Source organism: Falco peregrinus, chromosome 2 (genome assembly GCF_023634155.1).
Source record: "Falco peregrinus isolate bFalPer1 chromosome 2, bFalPer1.pri, whole genome shotgun sequence".
In the NCBI taxonomy this organism is placed as follows: domain Eukaryota; kingdom Metazoa; phylum Chordata; class Aves; order Falconiformes; family Falconidae; genus Falco; species Falco peregrinus.
Window position 1 is genome coordinate 116,937,467 of NC_073722.1, and position 19,270 is coordinate 116,956,736.

At 53.1% G+C, this 19,270-nt stretch overlaps 1 protein-coding gene across 4 annotated transcripts in view; it reads left to right on the plus strand.

The window, feature by feature from the left end:
• The first annotated feature begins 4,329 nt into the window (after positions 1 to 4,329).
• The window catches only part of PIK3R6 (phosphoinositide-3-kinase regulatory subunit 6), a 42,352-nt gene continuing 27,411 nt past the window's right edge, over positions 4,330 to 19,270 (plus strand). For 2 of the 4 annotated variants that reach the window (XM_027784875.2, XM_013298207.3), the window contains exons 1-2: positions 4,330 to 4,396; positions 10,730 to 10,918. The gene's annotated coding sequence lies outside the window, so the exon portion shown is untranslated. Of the gene's footprint in view, positions 4,397 to 10,729; positions 10,934 to 18,781; positions 19,245 to 19,270 lie in introns of those variants that run through there. The other 2 variants (XM_055794638.1, XM_055794639.1) reach the window with 2 other exon arrangements.

A 19,270-nucleotide genomic window follows, 5' to 3' on the forward strand; every position in this document is an offset into this window, starting at 1 on the left:
CCCTTTTTGCTCTTGCAGCACCAAAGCTGAGCTGGTCTGCAGCCTGCCTGTGAAGGATGGGAAAGCAGTGGGTAAGGTGTGTTCAGCGTTTCAGGCTGGAGGCACCAGCTTATATTGAGCTTCCCAAGTGAGATAGGTTTTACCCAAAATAAAGCGCCCTGCGGGTTTTGGTATGTGTTAATTTATCAGGGTGCAGCGGCACTTCCAGATGGTCCCCTGCTCTGTCAGGGGTTGTCATCCCACAGCCACCTCAGCTGGAGCTGCTGGACTCGGCACAGCTGGAATGGGACATGCTCTGCTGCTGGTGGGGTGGGACATGGAGATGTGGTGTGGGAACGTGCTGTGGGGTGGCTCCTCGCCACCCATCACTGGTGGTGACCCTCCATCCTCTGCTCTTCTCCAATGGTGCTTTGTGCATGGGTGCTTCTCATCTTTACTGGTGTCATCACCCAAGCTTCTCCCTGCCAGCTCCACCAGGAGCCATCTAGGTGTGGATGCTTGTGTCGGGTACCAGTGTGCCACAGGAGTCGGCTGAGAGCCAAGTGTCTCACCACAGAGCCACCACGGCTCAGTGCTGGCAGAAAGCAAAGAGCTTAACGCATGCAGGCAGCGTCAGTCAGGTTGCTCAGGGTCCAGGCAACGTCTGAATAGCTTCAGGGATGAAGATGTTCTAGTGTGTAAGGTGAAGAACAAGAGGAGGCAATGCTCATCCAGAGAAAGGGTCCTTGAGTGGCTGTTCCTGATCTGATGGCTAATTAGAAATACAGAATGAATTAGGATCAGTAGGCAGGGATGAGATTGCCTGTCCTGGATCCACTGTTGCAGGGGTTAAGATTCTCCCCTGAAAGTTAGAAAATGCAGGTGCCCTCCTCTTTCTGGCAGATGGGCAATCAAACCTACCTTCTGTGGTCTATGTAGGTCATCATCAGGTTGTTTGCATGGAGACATTGCTGTGGGGCATGATGAATGCTCCCAAACAATTACAGTTGTATCTTGAAGCCTCACCAACCTGACATTGGGTAAGGGGAAAAAAGGCATTCACTCCTCAACACGGAATTTGTTTGGACTGATTTTTCTTCAGCTTTACCGTTACGTTGGGGAAAAAGGTTGTTTGCAAAGTTCACGTGGCCTGCCAGGCACAGGATCAGGATTGCTGCCTGGAGAAAGCTGGAATCTGCACCTGGACATGGTGTGCTGGGACAAAACCAGCCTAAGCATTCAGCTGGCGATGGGGCACTTTGCCTGGGTGCAGGACCTGCCCACGCACTTGTGCAGCTCAGCACCTCTGACCCCAAATCGTGCTCAGTTACTTGTTTGTTGGCATTGCCATGGCCAACCTTCCTCTTGTACTTGTTTTCTGGTAGATGTGTAGTTTCGTGGGTGTCATTTCTAGGTGGCCCAGAGCAAGAGACCAGCAGGTGGGGGACAACCCAGGGTGTGGAAGCCCGCAGGGATCCTGGGGATTTGGGTTATGGGACCTGAACCAGGCTGTTTCCAGGGGATGTCTTACAAGGAGGTATTCCAAAGGTGCTCATCTGCTCTCTCAGCTGTAGCAAGAAATAGTAGAGAGCAGAGCCAGGCTTCCCAGCAGCTCCCAGTCCCCACGTGTCATTACAGGATTAGGGTGTCTCCTTGGTTGGAGGTCACAGACCCACAAGCACCGTCCTCTCCTTTCTGGCTGCTCCCGTCGCTGTATCTCCGATTACCCTCAGCCGACGAGGAGGTGCCTGGGGACAGCTCGGGTCCTGCTGGCAGCGAGCCCCCAGCCTGGCTCCCTGCCTGCGGGTCGGTGACCGGCTAACCAAGCCATGGCACGACAGCCAAATTCACCTTGCCGGCGGGGGACAGGGTCCGCCTGACCCAGAGGGGGTTGTCAAAGGACCTTCCAGCACTTTCAAAAGAAAAGGGACAAGCAGAAGAAAATCCAAGGGGTATCTTCTCCCGCCAGATTCCCTGCCCTGGTTGCCTTTTGCGGCTGCAGGTTTCTGGGCTGGTAGATCACGGCTGTTTCTCGCATGCATGGTTTAGCTGCCCTTACAGCCAGTTGTAAAGTAGAAAAGATGGGAAATTTCTGTGAATTTTGCTGATTTCTTAACGGTTTTGGCCAGCACCTGTGACTGAAAAGGGCATCTGAGTCCATTTGTCTTGGGACTGACCTTTGCTCAGGCCTAACGAGAGTGGAGCTGGACAAGTGAAATATTTCTGGGCTGCCGGCGGCTGTTTATCTCCCCTGGCAACGCCTGTTGCTCCACTATCCTTATCTTACTTGTGCTAATCAATGATCAATTAAAAGTTAACAAGGTTCCCTGTGTCTGCATGAGGAACAGTTTTCCTAGCAGGGAGAATTCATTTGAGAACAGTAACGGTGTGCTAACGATGCAAAATTGCATAATTATCAGTGTCTTCAGATGCAGCAGGCATCCTGTAGCCTGTGTGCCTGTGCCGGTTGGTGCAGACAGCTGAGTGCATGGGAAAAACGGGGTGGGCTTTTCTGCACCAGTCCCAATCATGCCTTCCTCCAAATTTGCATCTGTGCCCTCATAAACCCCTCTCCCCTCCACGGCATCTCCCCTGCAGCACTTGCAGAAAGAAATGCAAAGGCTGAGGTTTGACAGCCAAAGACACCCAAAAACTGAAATGCAAATCAAAGCAAGCACAAAAAAAATATTTTGTGGTGTTTACCCACCTCTGGGATAACCTAGGCTTGGGTTTGACTCCATAAAACTTCCTGGACAGCAATGGGAAGTGCAATGCAGTGTATTTAGCTGGTGTTTCCATCCGTAAAGAGGACCTCAAGCAGGGTGGCTCAGGCAGCCAAACACACTGGTGTTGCGAGGACTGCACCTGCAGGATGGAGGAACAGACCGATCCTGCACAGCCCTGACTCCCCAGGTATGGCTCTCAGCAGTTGCCTGAGTATTTCATTTCACTGGAGCCTGGAGGTCCCTTGGTGGGGACGGGTGCCCCGGGGGGGTGGCTGCTGCCGGTAAGTCACGCTCTTCACTGCCAGGCAGAGTGGGCGCAGGTAACAGCTACAGTTGATTAGTGATTGCAAAACATGGCTAAGGGAAGTTGTGATGCATGTCTCACTCTCTGTTAGAATGTGTTTACAAATAGTTTAAGATAGTGAGACGTGTTTTCTGAACTCTCCTGGTATGACTGGTGTGTCTAAATATGCAAGTTGTGGGACTCCGATCCGCATGAACTGAGTCGTCTATTAGTCATTTTAAAGCCTTTGAATACCCCTTGTGCGTACAACCACGCCAGGAAATACACAGAACTGCATCGATCCGTCTACCTGCACACCTATCAATGAACTATTTCTATAACATACATATTCAGCTTGTGTGTATGTATATGCATGTATGTGCTGTAGTATAAATGACACACTTCATTCCTTTTTAGCCTGTAAAATAGTTCCACGTACTTTCTATGGGAAAAAAAAAAAAGTACAGATATGTGTGCAGTGTGAATCTTTGTTACTTGTTAAGTATAGTAATTAATGTAATATAGATAGATATGGTTTGGTTTTTAACATGTGCTGGTCAGATAGAGCAGGTAGGTGGACGTTGCATATGCATGCTCCTTATGTAAAGTGTCTCTCTCATGGAAACAAAAAAGAGAAACCCAACCAGCCCCTTGCTCTGCAGCCAGGCAGCAAAAACCCTCTGACCATGAAGGTTTCGCTCCAGCACACACTCAGCTCTGCCCCCAGTGGGATATGGGTGGGGGCCGTGTTAGCCCTGTGGGTGCCTGGGGTGGAGATGCCTGCTCCTGCTGCAGCACCACCACGGCCAGCCCCACGCATGTTGGGGCTTGGTGCTGCTTCACCCACTGAGAGGCCCTGGAGGAGCTGCCTCATCTCCTCTCACCAAGACTGCTAGGGTGTTCCCACAGTGGAGGGGAAGATGATTTTTGGCTGCCAGCAGATGGAGCGGATTGAAAAAAATGGGAAAGTAACTTAAAAGGCGTAATCGTTACATTGCAGGGTGCTAGAAAGAGATGCTTCACCTATTCCTCTCAAATTCTTTTTTTTCTCTGGGAAATTTTTAAGGTTCATATGTCATGATTTATTATTTCTCCTTTGTGGTTTCTCCTGTCTATCTTCTTTTCCTGGCTCTCCATCCCTGGCTTTAAAAAGCCCCAAGAAATAAAATCCCTAAGGTGTTGAATTTTTAGAAGATCCCCAGCAGTGAAGAAATGAGAAGAGAAAAATGAAATTGTAAATCAATAAGAATCTGTCATGTTGTTGATGTAAACCAAACCTGTTTTACCTAGTTGTGATGTCCCTTTTTAAGAAATGTGGAGCTGGCCTGTGAAGCAGAGAGAGACCCAGCAGTGATGAGTCAACGCCAACAAAGGGATTCAAGCGGGGAAATTCTTCACAACTACAAAGGTAAGAAAGCATGGTTGGTATCAGCAAACACTCCTGCTTCTTCAGGAAGCAACTTTCTGTATCTCTGAAAGCATTCAGCACTCCCTGAGTTACACTGGGTGACATCAGAAGATCTCCCTATGGTTCACCCAAGGGGACAGTACCATTTCCCTCATCCTACACATGCAGGTCATGCCATCGTGGAGGAAAGAGGACAGATGGTGCCAGACCCACCTGGCTAAGCTGTGGGTTCCTCGCTGACCTGCCACGAGGAGGACATGGCTGAGGTGCTGGGTTGAAAGCAGGTGACAAACAGCAAACACAGGAGCACCTCAGTGTCAGGAGAGGAAAATGAGACACTGGGCTTCAGGAGCAGGATAGCAACTTATGCTCGTCCTGTAAGCATGTTAGCAGTGAGACAAGGAGACAAGGAAAAACTGGTCAGGTCCTTGATGGAGATGGATGATGTTGAAAGTTTCAAAGACATGTTTGCGTGAACTGGGAAGAGTCCAGCTGGGAGCTGGTGGCTTCAGTACAACTGTCAGCCACAGGGCCAGGTCCCCCTACAAGGCAGGTGCACTCAGGAATGTGAAGTGCTTTAAATCAGCTGACGTGCAGCAATTCCTGCCAGGATGCTTCTGGCCTCAGCTAAGGGCTCCCTCTTTCAGTGACTTTTGGGAATGGGTGGAGAAAAAGTGAGATTGCGAGACTGGAGAAGGACAACTGAAGGACCAGCTTTTGGAAAGGGGGAAGGAGCTGGAGCGCTCTCAGCTTAATTCAGCTGCTGGGAAAATACCAGCGCAAACCAACCCTTTGCAAGTACCTGGAAATGACAGGGAAGGGAGTGATTTATCAGAACCAAACCAAGCTTAAACAAATGTGGTTTTGCTCCTATGGCAGCACAATGAAACCTGAGGACGCTGAGGAGTTGTCTGAACATGATGGAGTTTCTGCCGCCACCTCTTGTGCTGCCTGTAAGGGATGGGGGGAAACAGAGCCGGTGCATTCACCGCAAGCCGTCAGCCACAGTCTGAGTTCATTGCCAAGCTGGGAGGGTGGAGGAAGGTGGCTGTGCAGGGCCTGTCCTGCTGGTGGGGTGTTCCAATCTATTCTTTAATGAGACAGGAGATGAAGCAAAAAACATCTGAATTACCTTCATAGGTGAACCTGTGCAGGAAGCGAGTGCAGTAGAGAACTGGGATTTAAAGTGAATGGAGCTCAGTCCAGGTTTTTAACCTCTCCACAGGTTGCTGTTCAACAGGGACAAGCACCAGGTTTCCCCTTGGAACAGGACTGACAGAGGGCTGGGGAGCAGCTGGGGAGGTGGCGGTTCTGCTGGAAAAACTGTGGGGATGCTGGGGGTCACAGGCTGGCTCTGAGCTGCTGTACCCCACCCGGGTGTCGTGGGTCAGGCTCTACCGGCATAAAGAGGAGCACCACTGGCATGAAACAGCCAGGTCCACCCTCTTTCCTCTGCAAACTGCCAAAAGATGGACAACGTGGCCTCTGAGAGGGGATGTAATATTTAGACTCCACTGGAGAAGGCTGGTGATAGGGGATGTTGCAAGGCGCGCTCAGGTTAGGAAGGGGGAGCGGGCAGGGTGGGCAGGCGGGGGGAGCAGCACTGGTCATCATGCCTCGGGCATACTCTGGGGGCTGTTTCTGGGTCCAGCCCTGTTGTGGGATTCTGGGAAGTGGCAAACCTTGGGATTAAGCAACAACCTGCCCCTTTCTCTCCCTTACGCAGCAGGCTGGAAGCTTAAGCAGCATTTCAAGCCCCACTTGTTGGTCCTGAAAAACAGCTGTAGAAACAGTTTCTCCACTCAGCTTATCAGCTCAAGGAGCTGAGCAGAGTGCCTGTGATTAAGGAGAGCTGTTTCCTATTGCACATTATCGCTGGCGGGACCAATACCGAGAATTTGGTCTCATTCCAAAACTGTCACCTTGGTATTCATGGGAGAGCTGTAAATTCTGGGAAAAAGATCCTGGGAGGTGTGAGCTGCAGGCAGTGGAAGCCTAGAGCCCTTGGCTTATGTGCATGCAGCACTTACGGTTTTGGACAAAAAGACATCTCTCACCGTTTCAGTAGCTCATCTCTTCCTCGGCACTGGCAAGTCACTGACTCCCCGTGAGAGCAGAGCGTGCCCAGCCATCGGCACGAGGCAGCTGTGGCACCCACCAGCGGCCCCGCTCCCATGGGTGCCACACGGCTCTCTGCTCACAAGTGGGTGACCTCGACTCGCTGTGGGTTTTCCATCACCTGTGCTGCTGGGTGGGTTGTGATACCAGGTGTGTAATTGCAGCCCTGAGGATGGCCAGAGCTGGTCTCTGAACAGGATGAAAAGGCAAACCTTGCTGGTTTCTTATCAGTTGTTTGCTCATGCTTATCACAATCAATTTGCTTGGATTTTCAAACCTGTAATTAACCTGTAGGTGAGTGGTTGTGTCTGCTGGTGCTGGTACCTGTACAGTCTTTATCAAGTAAGATAGTTTCCACCCGTGCAGGGCATACTGAGATGCTGATCAGACTAGAAAAGAAGTCTGTTGTTGTTGTTATTATTGTTATCTTCTGCTGCTATCTCCTTATTATGAGTTTTATTCAAGGAAAAAAAAAGTTGGCGATAGCTTAGTTTAGAGAAATGAAAAAAGGCAACTTAAATACCATCGAGCTGGCTGTTTGCTTGGCTTTCCCCCTCCCCAACCCCCCCTTCTTCTATATTTGCTAAAGCTGGAGTAAAATGAGAATTGGGCTGAATTCCCGGGTGGGAAACCAGAGGTGCAACATCAAAATATTGCTTGGTTTGTGATCTGTTCCCTTATAAACTTTAGAGAATTCATCCATTGATTAAAGCACTGAGGATCTGGACATCTATCAGGAGGAAGCTTCCCTGCAGGATAGGTGGTTTAGAAGTAGAGCTCAAACAGCATCTTTTTCTTTGCACAAATACCTTTGCTTCCCTCAGAAACTTGGCCGACTTGCTAGGTGTCTTATTAAAGCTGCCACATGATGATGGAAAGTTAAAGTAAAGCATCCCTGAATAGAAACCAGGGCAGGAGGAGAGGTGTCCAGAGCTCCCCTTTGACAGGAGCCTCTGTGTGTTTGCAGGGTGTGGACCAGTGACCAAAATGGGAACGGAAAGTCAGCACCACGATGGGGAGGAGAAACAGCCCCATCTCCACCAGCCCCGCTTGCTGCCAGTGCTGGCATCACCACTGGCCCCCCCTTGGCCCCCCCAGGGGTGGTGCTGAGCAAGGGGCTGTGGGCACAGGGGCCCATGGGCAGCTGCTGGGGCTGGAGCATGGTGGTAGGAGGCAGCCAGCCCTGGCCGTGCCGGTGCGGCTTGGCCCGCTGTGCACCGCGCTCTGCGGCAGGGAGCTGTGCCCTGGCAGGGCTTCAGCTGGCAGCGGCTGTAGCATCTCGAGAGGAGAGAGGGCTGCGTACTGCTCCCACTGCAGGAAAGCCCCTGTCTGGGCAGTAAATTCCCCTCCGGACTGGAAAGCCCCTCCAGAATTAGGGCTTCAGGTAAGCTCTTTCTGTTTATTTCGGGAGACAGACTGCTTCCATGGGAGGGAGATTCAGACCAGTTCAAAACTGTTGTGTATCCCGGTCATGCACAGGCACTGCTCGTTATGGTGCTCCTGCAATACCTGTAAATCACAGAGGACAGTGTTTGCAGGGACAACGAACTGTTTTGTACCTGATCCATAGTGCTTGCCACACAAAGGTTCTCTCTCTACTTTATTTTAGTTCTTTTTAAATTATTTTTTTTTATTTTTGTTTTCTGACTGCAGCCTTTGTTTGAGCAGCGTTATGCCTGGCTCTTCCTCTTGCCATTGGCAGCACAAATTGGCAGAGGTGTGATGTTATCTGAGGTGATTTGAGCGTTCCCTGTTCTGTTCTCAGGGTGATGATCAGCTGTGTTTCAGTGTTGAATGGTATCAGTGGCTAACTGGCAGCTCAATACAGAAAATACGGAGAACCAACCCCTTCCTCCCCATCACATGTGTTGCCACAAGAGAATACAACGCTGCACTCGGGGCAGGGCTGATGCTGAAATCCAGCTGCCGCTATGACTAGAGACAGCGGGTACAGAAAAAGCAGGAGGGAAGGTCTCTAGAAGGGCCCTTTAGCCAAATGGCTTTTGGGTTGGGATCCCAAAGTTGATGGCAATGAGGGGAGTGCTGGCTGTGTGCTACAGCAACTGTCTGAGGAAGCTCACTGGTATCTTCCGTCTGTAGCTGTGCAGCAGGAAAGAATCCAATTCCAGCAAGAATAAGGGGCGGGGGATGAAGTTTGGCACCTGCAGTGGCCAGCTGAGGGGTGAGAAGTGAAAACATCCAGGAACAAGTGGGAGATCCTGGACTTGAAAGATGCTTGTGAAGCATCACCAAGGCTATAGCACATCCAACAAAGCAGTGCAGCCGGTGCCACTCTTTTCCCCTCCTATGCAATCGTGTGGGGCTCATACTCCCAGTCGTGCCAGTGCATTGGCTTCACAGCTCGCTTTTCTCTGGCATTTGCATGGGAAGCAGTATCTGTGTGGTAGTTCCTGCCTGCGGCCAGAGCTCCTGCATGCTGGGTAACTCCTGTGGAGGAAGGACAGATGCAACATGGCATCAGAACTGATGGACAGGCACAGGACAATAAGCTGTTTAACAGTGATGCCCAAAACCTTAGCTCGAGCAGGCTGACGAAGTTAATTCTGGTGCTAGCAGTGACAAAGTTTTGCAAATGGGTTCCCATGTGTATATGCCGCAACTGTGCTGCCCACAGGGCTGGTCTGGGGTCCACTGGTGCCGATGTGCTCTACAGCAGTTCTGTACCGGGGCCAGGACACGTGTGTGCATCCTTCATGAATGGGAGTGAATATGAATGAAAATAAGACAGGGGAAATGAGGATGTTATCATCTGCTGTTGTGTGCTGCTGTTGTTTCCCTGGAGCCTTCCTGCCTGCAGGATGGCTGCTCGGGGAGGCGAGCCCACCGGGGGAAGGGGATGCTGCTCAGCTCAGCAGCTTGGCACCAGCACGAGTAGGAACTGAATGCAAGTAACGCTGACAGCCAGTTAAACTGCCTCCTCCTGCCTTTCTCTCCCAGTCAGGAAGGAAGTAGGTTATTTTTAAATCTGGGCCCCAGGTATGTAACTATACCTAATGCTTTTTCTCATGTAAAAGAAGATAGGAAGTGATACAGTATCAGCTGCAGTTCCCACGCTCCCTCTATAAGTACTTTCTCCCCTAACCTGCTCACCCCAGAAAAGCTCAGAGCATCAGGCACTGCTGTAGATGACACTTGGGGTGAGGAGCTGATCTAGCAGGGCACTGGCCATGAGCGGGGACAGGACTGGTTGTGGCAGTCGCTGGCTGGAGGGCTCGGATGATGCTATGGAGCTTTCCCGAGCACTTTGTGCCGTGCAGCGTGGGGGTGTGCACCGATGCTCCACCAGAGCTGGAGGGCTGCCCCTAGCCCTGCCCCCACCTCCAATAGGGATGAACACTTATCTCCTGGTTTGGGCTGGTCCATGCATCCCTCCCATGTGCCATTTTGGGCTTGTGCAAATGGGTCTCAGCCTTACCTGAGCGTCAGGGCACTGCTAGACCTCAGCAGCCCTGAGCAGCCTCACCCGGGGCCCCATTTGGGCTCATCCCGGGAGCTGCGCTCCTGACACTGAGTCACAAGTGGTGACAATGTGACGCCCTGCTGAGCACAGCCAGACCTGCTCCGACCAACATGCAGCCAACACCTCTGTCAACGCAATGTCAGACTTAGTGTTCCAAAAGGGGCTGAGCATCCCCTGCCTGGACTGCATCCCCGTGCTGGCAGCAGGCAGGGGCTGCACTGGGCAGCTGCAGGGGCTGGCATTGAGCAAAAGCAGATGTGTGCAAGATGCTCTGGATGGGAGGTGCTGGCAGAGGCGCAAAACACTGTGCTTGGAACGGGAAGCTGGAAAAGTCTCTCCTTGGACAGACTCCTCCTTGTCTCTCGTAGCAACACTGTTTATTTCGAGGCACTGGGTATGCAGCCTCAGGCACCCTCCTGCCTCGGCTGGGGCAGCAGCACCGCAGGAGCTGCCCTGGTGCGGGGTGGTGGGTGGCATGGCAGAGGCTGTGCCAGCACCAGGGCTCACCACGTCTGCCACGGGACAGGCTTGTCCCAGAGCAGCCTGACCTGCACGGCTGGTTTTGGGGGATTAGAGGCAGGGCACGGCTAAGCCTTCTTCCACCTGGTCCTGCACGTCCACAGAGCCCCAGGCGAGTGCGACCCGTGTGGGGACAGCTTTCTCCTTGAGGGGCTGCTCTGTGAAAGAGGAAGTTGTCTTGAAATAACTCCAGCGCTTCCCTTTTCGCTTTGCAGACTTTGAAGTGTGCTGCGGAGCCTGACAGCCACCCCGTCTCTCTCCCAGCACCCACTGACCCTCGTCGCCAGGCAGAGTGGACCCTGCGATGACTCCTGCGGGACCCCGCTCTGTCTCCCCACGCTGGATGGCACCTCAGGAGCACGTGTGACTTGCAGGGCTCCCCAATGCCTGCCCTGAAGAAGCAGGTAGAGTCCCGGAGGGTGCGTTGCTCAAGGGTCTGTGCATGGGGAAATGCAGTGCTCATCCTCCGTCTCGTCTACTCTCTGCTCCTTTGAGGGGGACCTGCTGCTCTGCTGGTCCCCAGGGCCATGCTTTTACTTTATGTCTTAAAGGTTGGCAGTGTGTGCATGAGTGCCACATCCCTGTGGATGGAAAACCCTGGAAAGCCCTTCAGTGGGGTCTGTTTGCTTTCCTTTCTCAGGAGGAATTAGGGGAGGGGGCGCTGATGGTGCTGGAGAAGAGGAACGTGCTGCTTCTCTGCAAGAAGGGAGTATTTGTGTAATCTTCCCCTGCTGCACCCTGCCAGCGGTCAGGATCCTGGTGGAAAACACAGGGCTTGCCCGGGAGCCTGTCCCAGGGAGGAAAGTGGGGACTTTGCTGCCTGCACCCCTGGAGCAGATGCGGGTAGTTTTGATGTTGTTACTGCTCTGGCACTCGTTCAGGGCCCCTGGCCTCTCCCTGCACATGCAGCCCCCACGCGCACCCCGCAGCCAGCCGACAACTGCTTGCTGCTCAGCCCAGATGGGGTGAGCGAAGCACATCGCTGACTTGGGGCTGTTTCAGCACTAGCTCATGCTTATTCCTTTTGCTGTGTGTGGAACAACTCCCAGTTGCAAGAACAGAATCACCTGCCCAGACCTGCTCCCAGCCAGTGCCCAGTCCTGGCCTGGCCTTGCTGGGGCTCCCCGCTCCCCGCTCCTTGCCCCGCAGGGCAGGCAGCACCCATGCAGCCAGCACCCGGGGCTTGCTGTGCTCTGGGTTTTGCTGCAGGGGGGGGGAGGGGCTGGGTGGTGCTGGCTGTTTGCAGGCGTGTGGCTGCTCAGCTTCCCCTCCCCTTGGCCTGGGGCCTCATCTGTCCCTTGGGGGCCCTGGGGCGGCAGCAGTGACAGGAGCAGCAATGGTAGTGGTGATAAGAGGAGAGTGCAGCAGCCCCATCCAGAAAGGAAACAAAAAGGGGAGTGCCTGGCATCCGAGCTTCAGGAAAGTGTAGATGAGCCAATTCTGTACAACAGGCAGCTTTTAGTCCTCCTCCCCTCTGTGCTCTGTTGAGTATTTTCCACTGCATCCTCTGGCAGCAACCTCTGGCTGCATCAGAGGCTCCGAGCCTGAGCCATTGCCCTGTGACCACTGAGCCCTGGGATGCCGTTGCCCTCCTGTGGGAATTCTGTGAGCATCTATGCAACTTAGCAGCGGTTTTTCTTTCTGTCTCTGCACTAAGCCTGAACTCAGAAACAAACTCCTCCGGGCTTCAAGGTTTGATTTAGCACCCCTGAGCATTATGCAAACTTTTAGGTGTGTACTTGTTTGGTACTTTGGTCATGGAGTGAGCATGTGGCTCTAAAGGCTTTCTCAGCCAGTTTCCAAGTTTCTTTGTGGATGACCCAAATCCATGAGACATTAATATATGTCTCGTGGCCCTGGGCTCTGCACAGCGCTGCCCTGCAGCCTCTCCCTGCCAGCCGTGAGCTGCTGGGGCTCCAGCACTGGCACAGGGCTGTCGGGACAGCAAGAATCACAGGGCTGCTATGAAGCTCAGCTGTGATGGTGTTTCTACCCCAAAACAGTTTACCATATGTTTTGGTTCTTTTACTCCTGTTTCCTAAAGAGATAGAGCTATGAGACTTCGCTGTCTGTTGCCTGTCCATCATTCTGGGATAGCCCATGGTCAAAGGTAGCCCCAAATCAGACGGAGGAGATGACTTTTTGGCACTGGGCAAGATGGCACAGGGCAGCTAGCAATGGGTTTACTGGACCTTAGGGACAACGTTCAGGTTGTTGTATAACAGAAATATTGCCTTGTGTTTTGCTACAAAAATAAAATAATCTCTGCTTCATGGAAGGGCTGTGGGGGAGGTGACTGGCCGCTGTTCCCCATTGCCAGGCACCAGCTTGCACATCCCCATTGCAGCAGTTTCCCTTTTCTCTTTTGTGTTCAGCTGGTTTCCCTCTGAGATTCCTGTGAACACTTTCTCAGAGCAGTCCTGCTTGTATTGGGCAAGGTCTTGCTCCACTGGTGACAGGGACCTTCGTGTAAAACCTGTCTGTGGCCCATTTGTCAGGGGTTGCCCTGTGCACCTTCTCACTGGGATATACTGGATTTCCACCTCCCCACCACCTTCTGATACATGGGCTGGGCACGGCTGTGCTTGTGGCAGGGCCATAATGACCTTTTATCAGCCACCTTTGCGTGGGTTTGCAGCCAGCATCCCCCGTGTGCTGAGCCCCAGTAGGGATCTGACAGAGGGGAGCTCAGATTTTCACCAGAAATGAGAGCTCCCCTGCTCCAAGTGTTTGGGAAAAAGCTGACCCAAGAAGACTCCTGGTCTGGTTGTGTCCAGCCTTTCTAGCGCTGACCACATCTCTTACCCAGATGTGGGGGCTCTCAGGAGTTGCTTCCCCAGTTGCCTGCTTGCTTTTGTGAGCTTTGCTGGTGTTAATGGCTGTTCTGAAGGCAGATGCTGTGTTGGCTGAGTCACGTCTTTCTATTTTGAGGTGCGACATGCCTTGGAAGACAGCACCGTCCATCAAACATGGTTTGGGCAGGAGCTCTCCAAGGGAGCTGCTGTTGTGAGTGATCTGTGCTGAGGGATGGGTTTTGCTTGTGAGTCTCTAATGTGCTTCTTCAGTCCAGACTGGTGTTACTGGTGGTGTTCATGGTCCTGCTGAAAGCAGTGGTTTCTGTTGTTGCCTGCACCATGTAATTAAATCTTGTTATTGGCCTTGTCCTCCTGGTGCAATGCTATATACTCACCCTTCCTTGCTAATCTGCTTCTCTTAGCCTGGGGGGGTTGCCCTGCCAGCAGTTGTCACATTGTTCATTTCCCCACTGCCAGAGCAATGCCAAGAAACGCCACTAGCTTGGTCATCTGCTGACAGCAGAGGAAGGCACCATGCACGACATGCTGGGGTCACTTTGGCTCTGGTCACCCCCCTCCTGTGCACCCTCCCCAAGCCCACGAGCAATTGCTCCGTGCCCTCCTGAAGCCCTGGTGCCCTCCCCTCTGCTGTCCAGCAGATGTGACCCCCCGGGTGCAGCTTCCAGCAGAGGCTGGGTGGAAGCTCCTCCGCTGTGGATGGGAACAGAACCATGTCCCTGTCAGAGCTGCCAGTGGGACACCATCGCATCGCCTGGGGAGAAAAGACCTGAGCTATACACAGCGCTGGGTTCACCACTGAGGCTTCTGGATGCAGGTACCCATGTGGTGGTGCCTTACGGTCTGGTGTCCAGGTTGTGCCTGTGGTCGGGGGAGGTAGGTGGGTGCTGGTGTGCTGCCCTGGCCGCTGCCGGGGTGCTGCGGGGAACAGGAACGTGGCATCATGGCACCAGCTCAGCCACGTTCAGCAGCTCCTTCCCACCTGAGTGCATCTCACTGCAGCCCGGCGCGAGCTGCTTGCTCCACAGCACGAGATACTGAACACACCCTGAAACTGCCGTTGAAACCCCGAATTTCTTTGTGAAGGTTAAAGGATTTGCTGTCAACATAAAACTGTTTTATCCCAGCTGGTGACAGAGCATGTCTGTAGAGTGAAGGGCTGTACCAGCAGTGGCTGTGCCACCAGTGGCTGTGCTGGTGAAGGCACTGTACAAGGCAGGGATTGCTCAGGGAATGGGGCTGTACGGAGGCAGGGAGCAGCTGTGCCATCCCGCAGCCCCTTCCACCTCATGAAAGCAGCCGTATCCCTGCCTGCCCTCTCCCAGGCTGGCCCCGTGTGGCACCCTGAGCTCTGCCTGCTTTGATTTCCCCCTCAGGTGGACAGACAGCACTTGCCTGGGCTGTTTGTGTGAGCAAACCTGGCAGCAGTTTTCAAAATGCACTTATTTTTTCCCTCTGATTGTTTTTTCCAAAGCTGACTCTGGGAATGGAAAGAGATGCTAAATCTAAAAAGCTGATGCTTCCGGAAAACTCATTTCTTTCCTTAGAAAGAATGAAATGTGACATTGTTGAGGAAGTCTCCAAAGAGTCATTAGTGTCCAGGAAGCCACTCAACTTCCACGCCAGCTTTAGCAAAGGGCTCCTGGGCTCATCCAGTCCTGATGGGCAGATGAACGTCCACTGCCATGTGAGCTGCAAAGGTGTTTCATTAGTGAAATGGCTGTAAGAGCTGTTCTCGCCTTCTCCTTCCATGGGCATGAGTCTCCCGGCAGGGACGTGCCTCGCCAGAGCAGCCAGCAGGCAAGCGGCTCAGTGAAGTGTTGCTGGAAAGCAGAGTCTGAGCCTGAGATGTGTTTCCTTGGCAGTGACAGCCTGAGGGAGAGCATCTGGTTTCATATCAGAGCTGTCTGAAACCATGAGCCCTGCCAGGTTTTGAGCTGAAACCAAAAATCCGTGCAGACGGGGGGCTCCAGGCTGGCCTGCAGCACGCATGCCCCCCCGCTGCCCCGGCAGCCTGTCCGGACAAGACCAGAAATGAGGCAGGGCATCTCTGCGTTTTTTTGACTTGCATAATGAAAGTTTTGGTTTGTTTTCATTTTAACCGGCGGCTGATGTGAGGTGAGATGGAGCCAGACCCTGCCCTTGGTGTGTATCCACAGTTCAGGTCCTCACGGGATGCTGGAGCCGCTGTTGCCTGGGCAGTAAGGCGGGCTGGAGGCTGGAAGCTGCGTTTGTCCCGCTTTCCTACCTGAGCTGCCAGCTGGGCTGGAGGTCAGGATCAGGGCCAAAAAGAGCGGCTGCTCCACTGGCAGATGGATCTGGTTTAAGAGGAGGATGCAAACAGGATGTCAAACCTGCCTCTGATGGACTCCCCTGCATGATTTTGCTGCAGCACCAGTTTGTCCCGGTGTAAGCAACGATGCTGTGCCCAGGGGAGCAATTGCACAGCGTTTTGGGAGCTGTCAGCTGCACTTTTGAGCAGCACAGAGGATGCAATGTCAGATCCTCAGGTTGGCTTGGGGGAAACAGCCCTTCAGCTCCTGCAGTGAAGAAATCCCCCTTTGGCTCACGTCTGATCCTTGTGTTCCAGCCGTTCTCTCCAGAGCTAAAAGGGAATGCGGGCTGGGCAGCCGCCCCGGAGCTTTGTAACATTAGACGAAGCCTCTGATGTGCTACTTTCATAACCCATCTTGCTTGAAGGCAACTGCAGGGAGCAGGGGCAGGGCAGTGTGAGGGGGGTGGCGAATTCTGATCTCCTCTACAGGATATCTGTCATCTCATGATGAAACACTGCGAGTGCATGTGTTCATGTGTCTCCCCTACGGCTCAGCACTCGCCATGTCTCCCTTCAGGACACCCTGGTGCTGAACATCTCGCTCACCGCTGCCAATGGTATTTGTACGATCCTTCCTTGCACTGGGAGCAAGCTGGGGTGTCTGCTGCAGGAATGGGAAGAGTTGGGATTGGGGCAGTAGCTGGCAGTGGGATGGGGGAGAGGAGAGAGGAGGAGTGCAGCCGGGGGAACAGCTTTCCATACTTTGTTCCTGTGCAATATGAGGGTTTTTCTTTGTGAGCGTCTGTAGCTGAGCTGATAAACAACCACAGGAAACCTCAGACGTACCCGTGTAGTGAATTTGTAACTAAATACAGGGCTGCAGAAGGCGTGGAGAGACTGGCTTTGGAGCGGGACTAAATATAACTCAGAGAAAGCAAGTGTGCGCGCACCACGGGCTGCGCTTGCCGTGCCATGTCACTGCTGTCCTTGGGCAAAGTGGGGAGGTGGGAGAGGGGACATCCCCCAGGGCTGGGATATGGTCAGCAGAGCTGTGGGTAATGGCATTTGGGACCCAAGGAGGGTGTGCGGGGCAGCGGAGGATGCCTAGATACGTTGGAGAGCTGGGGCAGGATGGTGCAGCCAAAGCTTCCCAAGGAAGCCCACCTGCCTGGTGCTAGCCCAGCTCCCACCACCAAAGGGTTTAGGTTCAGCTTTTCTTTCACAGCTTCAGGTATTTGTGCATCGTTCAGTCTGTGTCTTGTGTGTTTCACCTAGGCGAGGGGTTTTGGGTTTTAGTGACTTCCGCTAGCTATTGATAATCCATGAGAGAGCAGCAGGTCTTTTGGGGAGGCTGTGCATCCCCGTGTTGAATGTCTCCAGGGGACAGCCTGAGCCAGTTCTCTCCGCTGAGTACAATTGAGTTGGGATGACTCGTGTGGATGGACACATCTCCATCCTTCTACTATGGGATTTTCAATCTCACCCCAGCATCCTCACATTTTGAGGGCTTAAAAAGGACTGAGATTCAACTCCTGCCATGGACTGGAGCTAAAAGGGAGATACCCTTTTCGTGGGACAGGGACATGCTTTCCTCCTCCAGCTTGTGTACCAGGCTGTGGAGGCAATCCCATTGCTGGGCCACATGCTAGCTGGGAAGTTTGCCTGGCTGGGCTTTGTTGTAATGCTCAGCAGAATGGAACAGGCTGGGGGACCTGGGATGCTGTGGGGTGGGACATGGCCCAGGCAGCCTTCTGAAACTCAGATCTCATCCCAGTCAGGCTTTATTTACTGGTAGAGGTGTTTGCTGGCAGTGTGTTGGCAGCAATCTGAAAATCCATCGGCTGTCTTGGTGGTGAGGCTGTGACTGTGTGGTGCCTTGCTCTGACTGTCTCTGCTCAGGCTACAGCTGCTCAGGGGTGCTTGGAGGCTGGTGCTCAGGTGAGCTCTCTTCTGGTGTGGGACTAGGTAGTGCTGAGCCTGATCCAGGGTCCTTTGGGACTGCAGGACCCATAGCCTGACACCTACAAGGATGCTAGCCCATGTTATAATTTGAACAGTTTAACAAAGGCTGAGTGAGAATGGATCCTCCTTCATGGAGGACAAGAGCAGCCCAGCCTGGTCTCTATGTGCAGTAGGGACTGATGAACCTACAGGGAACAATGTCTGTACAACCTGGTGGTGCCCACCCAGCCGTAGCTAGGACCCTACAGATGCATTCAAAAATCAGAGTAATGTGTGATCTGCTGAAACCCACCTTGTGACTGTCTTTGGTGCTGATCCTGCTAATGCCCAGTCCTCAGAGAAAGGAGAGGGCATCGGTGTGGTCTCCCCACTATGCTTCCCTGGCTGTAAGCACTGGGCAGGGGACAACACGGGAGGAAGGTGACTATTTCCTTGTGCAGGCCTGGGCCAGAGCATGATGCAAATGGGAAACCCGTGCTTAGGAGGAAGGTGGTTTGATGGGATGAGCGTTGGAAGGATGGAGGGGTGAGGAGGGAGGCAGAGAGCTGGAGGATCTCAGCCCCAGTGGCCTCACCTCTGAATGGGACTGCCCTTCATCTTGTGTTAGCTTGGCTAAAATAGAGCAGCCGTCACAAACTGTTCCCTGCCGCCAGGTCCCCATTAACTGCTGCCCTGCAGAGGAGGGACACTGAGGAGCTCACCTGATGCTCAGCCAGGTCTGGCTCATGCTGTTTCTGGCACCCTGGAAGTTTGGAAAAGGAGGACGAGGCTGCAAAGCCTTTTAACCCATGTTCTTATCTGCAGGTTTCCAAGGTGAACTATGCTTCCAACGCAAAATTCTTCATTTTTAAGAATATAGCCAGATGGTTCCCATAACTACCCCAAAGTCTTGGTAAAGGTGGCTTTTGAGCCTCCAAGGTTTTTTCACTAAAACCCTCATAGTTATTGAAAACTGAAAGGAGGAATGTAACTTCCCTTCTCGCCCTTCCTTTTTAATTTTTTGCTGCAAATGAAATAAAATACAGCTGATGCCATGGGTATTTTAAGAATTGCAGAGAGGAAGCAGGGATTTGCAGCTCTGCAAAGAAGTGGGATGAATGCAGAGAAGACCGGTCTTGCTGAGCTGGCAGACAGCAAAATAACCAGTTACGGGATGAAATGTGCTTCGTGTCTGCTGCAGGGAAGGGAAGAGATCCAAGGGAGGAGGAGGGGGACAGAAAGCAGAGAAGCCCTTATGGGTGTGGAGCTTCTGAACTGAGCGGCTTCTACCTCTCGCCAGCACTTTTGCAGGGCTGGCTTTTATGCCCCACACCACTGTATTTCCCCTCAACTCATCTATCGTCTCCCCGTCGTCATGTGCGTTGGCTGGGGCCCATGAGCCCTTCCTGTTCCTGGGTAGAAAGCCTGTGGTCACCGGTGAGCTCAGACTTGCACACAGAGCAGAAGCCAGCCCTGTCCGTGTTCGGCAGCGGTGTGTGGGCTCCGGTGCAGATGCCACCAGGACCACCGCTTCGCCTTCTAGCTCCCGCCCGCCGCACCTCGGCCGAGGAGCCGGTGCTCTTCAGTTGCGCCTGATCCGCTGCTGCCTCCTCCCTCCTCCTCCTCACAATGTGCCTGCTGGAACAGTCCTGTGCCCCGAAGGGAGCTGTGACCCTGGGAGCTGGAAGGACCCAAGAGAAGGTGAGTGCAGCCTGGAGATGAGCAGT